The sequence below is a fragment of the Saimiri boliviensis genome, chromosome 19 (genome assembly GCF_048565385.1).
Source record: "Saimiri boliviensis isolate mSaiBol1 chromosome 19, mSaiBol1.pri, whole genome shotgun sequence".
NCBI classification, from domain to species: domain Eukaryota; kingdom Metazoa; phylum Chordata; class Mammalia; order Primates; family Cebidae; genus Saimiri; species Saimiri boliviensis.
In genome coordinates this window covers 32,341,779-32,357,829 of record NC_133467.1, presented here as the reverse complement: position 1 = coordinate 32,357,829, position 16,051 = coordinate 32,341,779, and the positions used below count along the sequence as shown (strand labels likewise).

Here is a 16,051-nt window from a genome sequence, read left to right as displayed (position 1 = left end):
AAAAACATTCCATGCTCATGGATAGGAAGAATCAGTATTGTGAATACGACCACACTGCCCAAAGTAATTTATAAATTCAGTGTTATTCCCATTAAGTTACCATTGCAATTATTCTCAAAATTAGAAAAAAAACTACTTTAAAATCCATACGAAAACAAAAAAGAGCCTGTATAGCCAAGAAAATTCTAAGCAAAAACAACAAACTCAGAAGCGTCACATGACCTGATTTCAAATCAAACTACAAGGCTACAGTAACCGAAACAGCATGATATCAGTACAAAAACAGACACACTGACCAATGGAACAGAATGGATAACTCAGAAATAAGACCACACATCTACAACCATCTGAGTTTTGACAAACCTGACAAAAACAAGCAATGGGGAAAGGATTCCCTGATTAATAAATGGTACATGGGGAACTAGCTAGCCATATGCAGATAACTGAAGCTGGACCCCTCCCTTACACCTTGTACAAAAATTAACTCAAGATGGCTTAAAGACTGCAATGTAAAACTCAAAATTATAAAAGCCCTAGAAGAAAAGCTAGGCAATATCATTCAGGACATGGGCATGGGCAATAATTCCATGATGAAAATGTCAAAAGCAATTGCAACAAAAGCAAAAATTGACAAATGAGATCTAGGATCTAATTAAACTAAAGAGCTTCTGCACAGCAAAAGAAATTATCAGAGTGAACAGACAACCTACAGCAGGGGGGATAATTTTTGCAATCTATCCAGATGACAAAGGTCTAATATCCAGAATCTACAAGGAACTTAAATTTACAGGAAAAAAACCAAACAATCTCATTAACAAGTAGGGAAAGGACAGGAACAGACACTCCTCAAAAGAAGATATTTATGTGGCCAATAAACATATGAAAGAAAGTTCAACATCACTGATCATTGCAAATCAACATCACTGAGAAATGCAAATCAAAACCACAGTAAAATACCATCTCACAACAGTCAGAATGGCGATTATTTAAAAAATCAAGAAACAGGCTGGGTATGGTGGCTCACACCTGTAATCTCAGCACTTTGGGAGGCTGAGGCAGGTGGATCACTTGAGATCAGTAGTTCGAGACCAGCCTGGCCAACATGGTGAAACCCCATCTCTACTAAAAACACAAAATATTTAGCCAGACATGGTGGTGGGTGCCTATAATCTCAGCTACTTGGGAGGCTGAGGCAGAAGAATCACTTGAAGCCAGGAGGCGGAGGTTGCAGTGAGCCAACACTGTTCCATTGCACTCCAGCCTAGGCAACAAGAACAAAACTCTGTTTCAAAAAAAAAAAAAAAAAAAAAAAAAAAAAATGTCAAGAAACAACACATGCTAGCAAGGCTGTGAAAAAACAGGAACAATTTTACACTGCTGGTGGGAATGTAAATTAGTTCAAACATTGTGGAAGACAGTGTGGCAATTCCTCAAAGACCTAGAACCAGAAATATCATTTGACCCAGCAATCCCATTACTGGTTATATACCCCAAAGAATATAAATCATTCTATTACATAATCATTCATGCACACATATGTTTACTGCAGCACTATTCACAATAGCAAAGACACAAAATCAACCCAAATGTCCATCAATGATAGACCAAATAAAGAAAATGTAGTACATGTACACCATGGAATACTATGCAGCCATGCAAAGAAATGAGATCATGTCTTTTGCAGGGATATGGATGGAGCTGAAAGCCACTATCCTCAGCAAACTAGCACAAGAACAGAAGACCAAACACTGCATGTTCTCACTTATAAGTGGTACCTGAACAATGAGAACACATGGATACAGAGAGGGGAACAACTCACACTAGGGCATGATGGGAGGTGGGGTGTGGGGGGAGGGAGAGCATCAGGAAGAATAGCTAACGCATGCTGGACTTAATACATAGGTGATGGGTTGATAGGTGAAGCAAATCACCATGGCACATGTTTACCTACATAACAGACCTGCACATCCCACACATGTATCCCAAAATTTAAATAAAATCAAATACAATAAAGAAACACAAAAGAATGGAAAAATACATCATGTGAATACTACCAAAAGAAGCCTGCTGTTTTACAATAATATAAGACAAAAAGCGAAACATGTATTTAGGCTTATTTTGTGGCATGACATATGGTATTGCTTAGAGAATATTCAACATATACTTGAAAAGAGAATGTATTCTCTCTTTCTTTAATGTAGTCTTTAATAAATATCAGATCTGGATGATTCATAGTGTTTGTTAAAGTTTTCCATATCCTTACAGACTTTTTCTTGTTCTACAAATTACTGAAATAGAATCATTGAAATCTTTAAGTATAATTATTGATTTGTCTATTTCTCCTTTCTAATCTGTATTTTTTGCTTCATGAATTTGGGGCTCTACTCTCAGGAGTATATACACTTATTAATTGTATATTTTTCTAACATGTTGACTCTTTTATCACACCAAAATGTATTTATTTGTCTTCTTCCTCCTTTCTTCATTTTTCTTTTCTTTTTTTTTAACAGAGTATCGCTCTGTCACCCAGGCTGGAGTGCAGTGGTGTGAGCTCCACTCACTGCAACCTCTGCTTCCCAGGTTCAAGGGATTCTCCTGTCTCAGCCTCCTGAATACCTAGGACTACAGGCGCATGCCACTGCACCTGGCTAATTTTTGTATTTATAGTAGAGACTGGGTTTCACCATGTTGGCCGAGCTGGTCTCGAACTCCTGACCTCAAGTGATTCACCTGCCTCGGCCTCCCAAAGTGCTGGGATTAGTGTCATGAGACACCTGGCCTTATTTCTTTGCCTTGTAATATTCCATATCTGAAAGTCTATTTTTGTTTGATGTTAATACAGTTGATCCTTGAACAATATGAGGGGTAGGGGCATCAACAGCTGCACAGTAAAAAATTTGAGAATAACTTCTGACTCCCCCAGAAATTAACTGCTAATAGCCTACTGTGGACTGGAAGTTTTACCAATGACATAAGCAGTTGATTAACACATATTTTGGATGTCATATGTATTACCATATTCTTACATCAGAGTTAAGCTAGAAAAAAGACAATATTAAGAAAATCATAAAGTAGAGAAAATATATTTATTATTAAGTGGAAGCAGATCATCATTAAGGTCTTCACCTTTTTCTTCATGTTGATTAGGCTGAGGAGTAGAGGAAGGATTGGTCTTGCTGTCTCAAGGGTGGCAAAGGCAAATGAGGTTTATGAAGTAGAAGGAAAGGCAAGATAGGCAGACACACACTGTAACTTTACAGAAATACATTATAATTTTTCTCTGATACTTCTGCTTTATTTATTTCTCTAAAAATGTTTCTATATACTATCAATTCTTCTTTCACCTTCACTTTAATTTCAAGGCTCCATTATCCATGTTGAAAAAAAAAAACCCACAAATGCAAGCTTGAATCATCAGAACCCTTCTGCCAGATTGTCTAATGTCAATATGTTTTCTGGCACTAATTCCTCTACATCTTCTTCCACGACTTCATCCTCATTGACTGGCACTGGTTCAAAAACACTCATCTCCATTAAATTGTCTTCTTAATGGAAGACATTAATTCCATTAATTCCTGATACGTGTCTATTAGCTCTTGAATTCCTCTGAGATCCGTATCTTGAAACCCTTCACCCTGTACCTTTTTTATTTTTCCATATCCACAATTCGTTTCATGATTTTCTTGATTGGCTCTGTCATAAATCCTGTGAAGTCATGCACATCATCTGGGTACAATTTTCTCTTGCAGAAATGCATTGTTTTAGTCCCGATGTGCTTTCACGGCATTTTCTGTAACGATGATGGTATCTCTGATGGTGTAAGCCTAACAGGCTTTCATGATGTACTCTATATTGTGGTTCTCTCCCACAGCATCAAAAATCTTTTTCACAGAACACTGCATATAGTAGGCCTTAACTGTTCTTATGACCCCCTGATCTAGAGGCTAGAGGCTGAATTAGAGATGTTGTGTTTGGGTGCAAGTTGACCACTATCTATGCCTTTTGTGTTGAACTCATGGCGTTCTGAGTGGCTAGGGAAATTGTCCAACATCAAAGAATTTCAAAAGGCAGTGCCTTACTGGTAAGGTATATACTGACTTCAGAGACAAAGCAACAATGGAACCAATCCAGAAAGACGGGTTTTGTCCGGATCTTCTTGCTATACAATCCAATGACTGACAGCTGGTATTTATTTTTTCCCCAAGTCTCAGAAGCTAGCAAGCTTTAATAGATAAAGGCAATCCTGATTATAAACTCCATTGCATCTGTATGAAAAATTAGAATATGCTCATCTCTTCCTGCCTTAAAACCTAGTGTTCTCTTTCTTACTCATAAATGTAATTTGTGACCTTTTTTTCAGAATAGGGTACGTTTACCTACATGAAAAACCTCTTTTGGAAGGTATCTTTTTCTACTCAATAATTATTTTCTTAATAGCATCTGGGAAATTGTCTGCTGCTTCTTTGTTGGCAGAAGCTGGTTTTCCTGTTGTCTTGACATTTTTTAAGTCAAACTTTTTTTTTTTTTTTTTTTTTTTTTTTTTTTTTTTTTTTGCAATGGAGTGTCACTCTGTTGCCAGGCTGGAGTGCAGTGGTGTGATCTCGGCTACACATCACCATACCCAGCTAATTTTTGCATTTTTAGTCGAGATGGGGTTTCACCATGTTGGCCAGGATGGCTCAAGATCCTGACCTTGTGATTTGCCTGCCTTGGCCTCCCAAAGTGCTAGGATTACAGGTATGAGCCACACCCAGCCCCAAACTTCTTTCTGAAAGTATCATAACATCCTTTGCTGGCATTAAATTCTTCAACTTTAGATCTTCACCTTCCTTTTACTTTAAGTTGTCATATAATGACTTTGCTTTTTCTCAAATTGTATTAGAGTTCATAGGTATGCCTCAATTATAATAGCAAATCCTGCAATTTCTAAAAAGCTGCATTTTCAATGAGATAAAAAGATATTCTGTGAAATGTACAAGATTTTCACAGCTGCTAGTGCAGCTGTAGTGGTGGTTTCACTATTTCCTTTTGTTACAACGGTCCTTACACTGGATTCATTTATAACTAAATGGTGGGCAACCACGGCAGCAGATCTCCATCTAAAGTACACATCAGACGGTTCAAACTTTTCTTGTCATGCTATGACTTTTCTCTGTTCCTTGTAAGCACATTTAACATTACTAGTGTCACTTTGTATGGGTCTCATGATTAACTACATTACACCAAATATGGTGAAAAATACATAAGAACCACAAGAGTTTACTCTTTACTGTGTTATAAAATTTACTGGAGAATGAACTGCTCATATGGAGACAATCAGTTTCACGGGGCAGTTTAAGCAGATACTTGCAACACTTGAGCTCACCACAAAAGCGACAGGAGGTGGCTATGAAATTATTACAACATACAGTAGGTACTACGGTTAATTTTATACAGCTATGATTTACTACTGTATATTTTCATTTGTTTATATTTCTTGCAACTGCAAATGGCAGTTTGCGTGCATAAGTTTTGATGCATTTTAACTTTTTGTAATAGGTTCATGTATATTTTATGGTAGTAAGTGATACTAGCATTTCCATGTTTTATGCATTGATGGCATAATTAACTTTTTCTTAATTATTTTGATATTTGTAGGCCACGTAGTTAGTCCACTTTTTCAAGTTGCCACAAGTCTCCAAATAACTTCACAATATTTTTATTGGAATATAGAAAAAATTCCATGTATATGTGGGCCCACAGAGTTTGAATCCATTTTCTTCAAGTGTCAACTGCATAGCCGCTTCAGTTCTCTATGCTTACTGTCTGCATGATTTAGTTATTTACAATCTTTTACTGTAAAAGTATTTATGTCTTTGATTCTAAAGTCTTTGATCTACGTCTTTGTCTCCTATAGATAAAATATAGCTGGATCTTTTTTTTAAAATCCAATCTGGTAATCTCCCTCTTTTAATCAGATAATTTAATCCATTCACTTTTAAAGTAATTACTGATATGATGAATCAATGTCTTCCATTTTGTAACTTGTTTTCTATGTTTCACATATTTGCTATTCCCGTTTCCCTTTTACTGCTTTCTTTTCTGTTAAACATATGATTTTTAAATGAAATTAAAGAAAAAAATAATGGAATGCAATACACACACACACACACACACACACACACACATTTCCTTATAGTTACCTACATATGCTACATAGATAGTGTGGTGGTAAATTTTATGTGTCAACTTGGCTGAGGTAAGGGATGCCCAGATTATTTCTGGTAGTGTCTGTGAGAGTGTTTCTGGAAGAGATCAGCATTGGAATCAGTAGACTAAATAAAGAAGATCACCCTCACCAATGTGAGAGGGTAGGCATCATCCAATCCATGGAAGGCCTGGAACGAACAAAAATGTGTAGGAAGTGCAAATTTCTCCTCTGCTTGAGCTGGGACATCCATCTTCTCCTGCCCTCAGACATGAGTGCTCCTTGTTCTCGGACTCAGACCAGGACTTACATTTTGGCTCCCCAGATCACGGGCCTTAGGACTTGGACTGCATTACACCATGAGCTTTCCTAGTTCTCCAGCTTGTAGACAGCAGATCATGGGATTTTGTTGCCTCCAAAATGTGTGTGCCAATTATTGCAATAAATGTCTTCTTACTTTACACATGTAAATACATAAAGTACAGACACACACAAATACATGCCCATGTATATATTCTATTGCTTCCACTTCTCTGGAGAAAACCTATTAACAGAATTTCTTTTTGTTTTTATTTTTTATTCATTCTTTCTTGTAGATGTGAATTTCCGCCAGTTTTCATTTCCTTTCAGCCTGAAGAATTCCTTTAGTATTTATTGTAAGGTAGGTCTGTTAACAACAAATGTGCTCAGTCTTTGTTTATCTGGGTACATCTCTATTTTGCCTTCATTTTTGAAGGATATTGTTGCTAAATGTAGAATTCTTTGTTGAAAAGTTTTATTTTTCCCTTCAACAATCTGAAAGCCATTTACTTATCTTCTGCTCTTCATTTTTTTCTTCTGTTCAAAAGTCAGCTGTTCATTACATTGCTTTTTCTCTGTACCTGATGAACCCGTTTCTCAGGTTGTTTTCAAGATTTTATCTTTGTATTTAGCTTTCAGTAGTTTGACTGTGATGTGTTTATATGTGATTCTCTTTGCATCAGGATTTGTGGAGTTTCTTGTATCTATGTTTTTTCATCAAATTAGGAAGTTTTCAAACATTATTTATACAAATATTTTTCTACTTCTTTATTCATTTTCTGGGAATCCTACTACATATATGTTTTAATGTTTTAGTCTGGCTTACAAATCTCTGAGACACTTTATTTTTCTTCATTCTTGTGTTTCTCTGTGTTTTTGAACTAAAGAATTTATATTGATTGATCTTCAAATTTACCATTCTTTCTTCTGCTATCTCATATCTGCTGTTGATATCATCTAATAAAATTTTCATTTCATTATTTCATAACAAGTGTAGAATTTGTATTTGTTTATTTTGTAGCTTGTATTTCTTTTTTAAAGTCCAAATTTCTGGATCATTGTCAAGATATTTTTCTTTTAATTTGTTGAACATAGTTTCATTTAACTCTCTGAACATTTTATAAAATCTATTTTATATGTCTCTGCTTGCTAAATCAGCATATGGGGTCATTCAGAACAATTTCTATTGACTGCTTTTATCCCCTGACTTTGATCCTCACTTTTCTGTGCTTTTACATGATTATATATGGTTAATAACAGGACATTTTGCAGGAACTCTGGATTTCATTTTGTTTTCAAGTGTCATTCTTGTTGTTTGCCTTTTTAGTTACTTTCTCCAACTTAAATTCAGAATCTGTTGAACGTGCTAGTGTATTCTTGGTTTTTAATTTTATTTTAGCCCAGAGTTCTAGGATTTTTCCTGTGACTGTATAGTTTAATGGTCAGCCATTGGGCAGAAATTGTAAACCAACACCTAGAGCCCATGAGGCTGCACTTCTGTTGATCAACTTGTGTGCAAGCTGTGAATGTCAAAGTTCCAGCCAGTTCTCAGGTCTCACTTGGCTTTCACTTTTAGTGAGGCTTTCTCAGGTCTCCTTTGTTTAAAGCTGGAGTTTCTCACCCAACCTCCACTGAAATACAGATTGACTTTTCTGACACCAAAGCTGCTGTTTTTTAAAAAAACCAACTTCAAGCAGATAAAACTAAAGTTTCTACCTACTGACCTAGGGGCATGAGGAAGAGGTTGGGAGCATCCCCAGACCAAAAAAGAAAAACAAAACAAGACAACAACAACAACAACAAAAATGGACCTTGCTATTCTTACCTGAGGCTCTAGTTATTTATTTAGTATAAATGTTTCTTAATTTCTTATCTGCCTTTGGTTAATCCCCAGTGTCCTGAAATGGTTGTTTATGATAATTTTATTCAGTTTTACTCTTGTTGTTTTGCAAAAGGGAGTTGATTTCTGGCCACCATTTCCAGAAATTCTGTCCATTTCACTCTCTATGGCTCCATTGCCTCCTAATCCATAACTAGAGTCAAGTTTCAGAAGACTCTCTAATTTATAATATCAAGAACTTGGGAAAAGCGTGTAAGAATTGATTCTAAATTTGTTAGATAGAAGAGGAAGAAACAAGATGTTGAGATAGGCAACGTGTATGGATGTGTATACTTAGCCAGAGATTCCAGGCCCAGTGTAACTGATCAAGGAGATTAGATTTGTTCTCGCTATTTGCTCAGTTGCTTAACTGAAATATGGACTCAATAGGGAAAATTGTAACAGTGACTATTTTCTACTGACTGTAATTGAATATGTGAGATGTTGCCATTGGAATGGTTCACTGATTTCAACAGGGAGAATGAAATCCCATTAAGAACCAAGGGGCACCATGTGCCTATCAGATAATAAAGAGTACATGTAGTTAACAAAATGGGTAGCAGTAGTCATTAGAATTGTTTGCTTGAAGCGCTCTTTAGTGCTATATAATTGAACATGGCATTCCTGAGACTAAAATAGAATGAAAAATAGATGTATATAATAGTAACAATATGTTTTTAAAATCTCTAGGACTGGTGAGCATAATCCTGACTTGAGTCAACATAATGGAGAATCATATCTCTCATCTTAATTCCCAAACTAGTGCAAGTTCATATTCCCAGAACCCCTTGAATGGTGATATCCTCTGAGGATGCACCCTATGACATTGCTGTGCATATATAATATAAATTCTCTTTGTGGTTTTCTCTAAAGGAACCTGCATCCGTTCACCAAGGTAACTGATTATAAGGAATATTCACATTTTGGAGAGATTAGGACACTGCCTCTGAATTGACACTTATCCATGGACACCAAACACACTTGTCTTAGTCCACTTTCTGTTGCTGTAACAGAATACCAGACTGAATATTTTATAAATAACAGAAGTTTGCTTGACTTACTGTTCTGGAGCTGGGAGCCCCATGGGCATGGCACTGGCATCTGACAAGGATCCACCCATGGTAGAATGAGGAAGCAAGCATGCCTGTGGGAAAGAGAGAAAATTGGGCTACACTCATCCTTTTTATCAAGAACCTATTCCCATGATAACTAATGCATTTTGCTGATGACAGTATTTGCCCATTCATGGGAACAAAGTCCTCATGATCTAATCACCTGTTAAAACCCTACCTCTCAACACTGTTACAATGACAATTGAATTTCAACATGAGTTTTGGCAGAAACATTCAAACCATACAAACAATTTAGCATAGAAGCTCACGAAGGTTAACTAAAAATAGCAATTTTTGGCCTGAATTTATTTCATAAAATGTCAGTGATTTCCAAACACTCCCTGTTTATTTCCCCATTTCTAAATGTATTATTTAAAATACACACATTTGGCAACATAGTGCACCTCAGCTACTTCAACCCATTTCCTAAGAAATTCACAACACCATCAGTTTTGAGTAGGGCCCACAACAAGAGAAGGCTCTGAAGTTAGTCAAGAATATAGTGTAAGCAGCTTTACCACTAAAGCCTTACAACTCAGTAGATCCCATGTATTCAATGAGAGCTTATTTTTTATAGTGACTGATATGTGTGTTTATAATATATATTTGTGGCAATGTCACAGGGTCTGTTCTTAAAGGGACACGGCCACCTCTTCATTCAAGTGCTCTAGTCTGAAATTGGGTGAGAGGCTATACTGATTCTCCATTGTGGTGACTAAGTGGGTATTCTGTGAAGCTATAATAAGAGGATTACAATGCAGGCCCTTCAGACTTCTTAAAAAAGCTTCACTTTCTTTAGATAAATATCTTCTGAGAAATGACTCAAATCACTAATAGGGCTGGTAAAGGCAGGTCTCTTGACCATGTATCCTAGGATGCCTATTGTGAGCTGGTTCTATGTGTCTCAGCAAGCCAAAATCATCTCCATATCTACCACCCTATTTCCATTGGAGAACTGCAGTATCTTCCTAATTAAATTGTCTGCTTCCAAATTTGCTCTTCTCCAATTCATTTTTCTCATTTCAACTAGAATTTTTGAAATGCACATCTGATTGTGCTATTCATGGTTTTAAAAGCTTTGCTGGCTCTACGTTGGCCTTACAAAGTGGCACAAGACTCTGTATGATCTCATCCCTTATTACCTTCTAACGTCATCTCTCCCTCAGACTGTGTACACTTTTGCCTTCCTTCACTTCTCAGAATGAGTTATTATCATTAATCTCTCAAGTCCTTCACTCATGCTTTTCTTTCTATCTTAAATTTTCTTTCCTGGTTGACCTACATCTATCTTAAAGATTCCTACTTGAATATCATTCTTCAGAAAAGTATTTAAAGTCTTCCCAGACTAGGACAACTTGCCTTCTCTGTTACATGCTCCTATAATGGCTTGCATCCTTCCTTGTAGCATTTATTTTTGTTCATAATAATGTATTTACCTGTGAGATAATTTGAAATATGCCTCTGCTAGTTGGGAAGACTATTCACTGGACAAGGACAAGGACACCTAATCAGGGAGGGAATGAGAGATAAAATCTAGCCCACAGTCCACTTGACAAGTCATGCATCCTGGCATAGATCTCCCTCCGTCTATAAGCAGGAATCCCCTTTTACTAATTGCATAAATACAGACTCTGCTCACCAAGCAGTGTGCACATTGGCTGCTTCTACACGAAGAGTCTCTTTTTGCTAATTTACACAAAGATAACTATAGCTAATCTGTTTATTTCTCTTTTTTTCTTCTATTTTTCTATAAATAAACAGGATTACCTATAGTTTTGTATGCTTCCCTTCTTGATAAGCTCTAGAGAGCAAACACCATGACTGTTTTTTTAATGCTTGTATCCTCAAAACTCAGCATATTTCCTCACACATAAGTAGATTTCCATTAATATTTATTGGTTTAATAAATGAAGAAATGATTCTCAAACATATAATAAATAGGCCATTTTAGTTTGCATGTTTCTTCTGGGTTCATTGGTTTAACAACAAAATACACTTCACATTCTACGATGCAAGCTGCTTTTTGGTAAGTCAATAACCAAAGGCAAAGAATTCTGTTTTACTAATTGCCCAAATTCCTAATCAGACCCCCGGGATACAGTCACAAACTCTGCTTCCCTCTGTACCCCGGAATGATTCTCAAGGGTAAGTCCCCAGAGTTCTAGAGCAGAAGGATCTCCTTCTCTTTCAGGAGAAAACAGAGTTCCTGGATTTGGGGTTGCAAGAGATTTCAACTCTGCAGGAAGACTTTCCCCAGCCAGAGGAGCCAATGCTCTGAACCGTGAATTAGTCACCATACTCAAATCTTCCTTCTGACACTCATCCAGGCTTGGAGCGTTCAAGTTTTCCTACTAGATCTTTTGGAGAGGGTCTAATCTCAGGTGTTTTTTTGTTTTTTTCATGTTCCAATACACCAGCTAAGAGGAGAATTTCTCTAATTTCCTTTGCCAAGTTTGCAAAAAGTAAGTGGTTATTGATAGGAAAAAAAAAAAAGGAGAGGAAACTTGATTTTAAATTTTCTGATATACTTCCTTTTCTCTTCAGTTCTCTGATTATTTTTGTGATATTAGAGTTTTATACTTTCCCTGTATCTTGCATGATGGCTGATTGAGACCTGATGACTTATAAAGTGAAATATAGTGTTCTTATAAGTTTTATGTTTAAATAATAAAAGAATCTACAGAAAATCGTGGAGGGAAGAGTGAATAAGACAACTTTCATAACTCCCAGAACTGTCTTCTGTTACTGATGTCCCTGGCATTTTGAGTCAATAGGCTGAGAGTTAGACATTTTTCATACAGTGACTGTCTCCTTCTCCTCTTACCTGAATACCTTGCCTGAAAATTCATTCAGTAGGTCATTGATTTGGTGGAAATGCCTGGGATTTGGAGTCAGAAATACCTTTGTTTCACACCTGCTACTTCCAATTACTAGATCTGTGAGTCTGACAGGTATCTTAACCTACTGAGCCTCAAATTCTCCATCTATAAAATGGGAGTATTTTATTTCTTTGGAGAGTAATCACTAGCTTTTAGGCTGGTGTATATGAACCAAATGTTGGTTTCTGCATTTTATTTTCTAACTCCTCAGCCATTTAGAATGTAAGGACCATCTTCATTGTTCCATCAGTTTTGGGAGTCTATATGCTACGCTGACACCCCTTATTTATCATGCACAGTTCTGGTTAGATTACTGTCCTTGTCTTTTTTCAGCAACATTGCACAGGGGCATCCAGATCACTACTTTCAGAAAAATGTACTTAGTGTAATGTGTAAGAGAGAGAGAGAGAGAGAGAGAGAGTGAGTGTGTGTGTGTGTATGTGTGTGACAGAAAGAGAGAAAGGAGAGAGAGAGAGAGGTGGATGTGAATTAGGAGGAGGATAAGGATTCTAGACAGACAGATACTAGTCTTGCCACAGCAGAGAACAAATAAAGGAACACGATTTTCCTCCGAGCCTCACCCTCCTATCAGATGTTAGTGGCTACATCAGGCATGGTGAGTAGATTGGGTAACACACAGTCCATGTTTCTGCCTCGTCACAGAGACATCAAAAGCAACGCAGAGTAAGACAGTGATTTTTGTTTTGAATATCTTCCTAAAGAAGGTTCATTCACTTTTACATATCAATGTTACATGTATCACTATCTCAGCTGAGATAAAGAAGAATTTTTTCTTCTAGTAATGAATTTTTTTTTAATAGTAAAGGACTGAGGGTTCGGGGTCAAGAGAGCTGAGTTTCCAAGTTAGCTCTGCCATGAACTGTGTGATATTTCTTTTTCTTTTTGGAATTAAGTTTTCCCACATTTCTACCACACAGTTATTTCTGATAGATTTATTACCACTTTGAAGAATAAAGAAAACTGTAAAATGTAAAAAAAAAAATTCATATACATTTCTACCATCTTTTTAGAAAAAAGAGCTATTCACAAAAACTCAATTTAAGAATTGAAAAACTAACTCAAGAATATTCATGTCCCTTCTTAATCATAATGGTTTGTCAGCATTTATTCCATTGGTCCATCTTTTCCTATATTGTCCTTTCATGCCTTTTAGCTCTAGCAGCTTCTCAGCTTCTGCGACTTAATGAGCTCTGTGGATTTTATCCTTTCCTGTCTATCTGTATGACAGTTTTTCTGTCTTTCTTTTGCTTGGGTGTTTTATATGCTCCAAATGCCTCCAATTTCCCTCAAAGAAGTCTAGATTCTCACTTAAATACATTTCTTGGTTTCTGTGTTCCCAAAGAAACGTTTCTTTGTATATCTGGAAGAGGTAGGGGTCTCCTTCTTCGGACTAGAAGTATCTCAAGAGCATTCCTTTATTCATTAGTTCATTTAACACATACTTATCAAAAACTTAAAATATGGCAAAATTTAGGATAGCTTTAGGGATATGGAATTGAGTATGATCTCTATAATAAGAAAGCTTAAAATCTACTTGAAATGTCAGATAATAATTTGAGTTGAATGTGACAAGTGCTATCATAGAAGAAATGAAATGCAAAGCGAACAAAGGAGGGCGGGTATCTAGATGAAGAGATGGTTGAGACAATGGCTCCAAGAAAGGTTTAAAAAGTTGAACATATTCCAACCCCACTGCATGAGTAGTACATATTTATCATGGACACGTCAGAAAATTTAGGAGACAGTAGAAATTTACCCATAATTACAACACGCAGAACCATGGTTTACTAACATGTAGATGATTTCCATGCAGCCTTTCTCTATGGGGATACTCATATAATTGAGACTATTCTGTATGTACTATATCATATCATGCTTTTTCACTTACTATTTTCCACTGAGTTATAAAATTCTCATATGCATTATGTTTAAAACTGCATATTTTAAAAATAATGTTGCATTACTTTTTGTTTACAAATGTTACACATATCCATTTATGAATCTCCAGAGTGTTTTCTCTATGTGCACATATTTACATATACATGGATATATATCTTTCTTTACAATATTGGGATCATACAGCCTTTACTGTTTTGCAATATTTCTTCCATTTAACAATATCATAAGCAGTTTTCTATATGTGTAACTTTAAAAGTTTTATTGTAAAATATGGTATGCATTTAAAAATGTAAGGAAAAACGTACATTTTAAGAGAAATAACAAAACAAAACTGAGATCCCCTCTACCCAGGCTGAGAATTAGAATATCATCATGAATCTAGAAGCCTCATAAATGCTCTTTCAAATACTTTAAATATATGCCAACTAGTCACTCTCATGAACTTTAGGTTAAAGCATTTGCCTATTTTCAAAAAATAGGGTATCCCTAAATAATACATTTTTTAATCCTGCCTTCCTTTGAATGTTAAATGGGATACACACACATGCTGCATGCACATACACACCCCAAATATATTGAATTTATATGTAATGACTCAATTATAATCTCTCTATACAATACATAAATGATTTGCTTCTATTATTTAACATAATAACTTTGAGATTCATTCATATTGATTTGAAAAAATGTTTAGGAAATAGTGGGAAAAATGTCTGTACATGTTCAGTACAGATGTATTTGTTCTCAATATTTTTGATCTGTTATTGTTTTGAATCCAAGGATGCAGGACCCACAGATAGGAATGGCCCAAAGTATTTTCTTGAAGAATTTTACATCTATATTTTTAAGTGAGATTAGACTGTTAAGTTTGGTGTCAAGATAATTACAGCTTTGTAAAATGAGGTGGGAAATATTTTCTTCATTTCCATTTTCTAAAATAGTTTGTATAATACTGATATTAATTTATCTTTGAATGTTTTGTAACTCTTATTAGTAAATTATCTTAGTCTGAAGGTTTATCATTTTTAACTATGTTTATTTCTTAAAATAGCTACAGGACTTTTCAGGTTTTCTGATTCATGATTGAATGTTATTTTTTTCTATAACTATGTTAATTTTTGTATGTACACAGTCACTTCTACTGCAAAAAATGTCAGTTTTATTTCTTCCTTATCAATTCTCATATCTTTAATGCCCTTTTCTTGTTTTATTGGCCTGGCTACAAAATTCAATGCAGTGTATCCATTTTATTGATAAAGCTTTTTATAATGTTACTTTTCATCTTTTTGTGCCAAAAATGTCCATAATTATGTGCTTTTATTTATCAGAGTTTATGTATGTATTTTCTTTTTTCTTGACCAGTTTCACTAGCAGTTTACTTCAAGTTTATTAATTTATATCTTTGTGAATCTTCTCTATTTTACCCTTCTTTTATATTATTAACATCTGTATCATCACGATTTTTTTCTTTCTACTTTTTTCATGGTTTTGTTTTTATAACTTCTTAGGATTGCTGCTGAGCTTATTTTCTGCCTCTTCTTCTCTAATAATCATTTTATACTAGAATTTTCCTTCTAGTATGTTCTAAATTGATTGAACATGTCTTGGTATGTGACTCTTAGTATTGTTTAATGATAAATATTTATAAAATTATTATGAATTCTTTTTTAAACCATGAATTTCATTATAAAACATTTGCATTTTTATAAAATTTTCTTTTTCTTTTCTTTCCTTTCTTTCTCTCTCTCCTTTTTCCCCCACTCCTTCTCTTTCC

The 16,051-nt window shown here is 35.4% G+C and overlaps 1 protein-coding gene across 1 annotated transcript in view; it reads right to left on the bottom strand.

Moving 5' to 3' along the window:
- The window catches only part of LOC101052833 (olfactory receptor 10J3-like), a 267,018-nt gene that overhangs the window by 15,211 nt on the left and 235,756 nt on the right, over nucleotides 1-16,051 (bottom strand). Inside the window, exon 3 of the mRNA XM_074389874.1 lies at nucleotides 9,428-9,510. The gene's annotated coding sequence lies outside the window, so the exon portion shown is untranslated. The remainder of the gene's footprint in view (nucleotides 1-9,427; nucleotides 9,511-16,051) is intronic.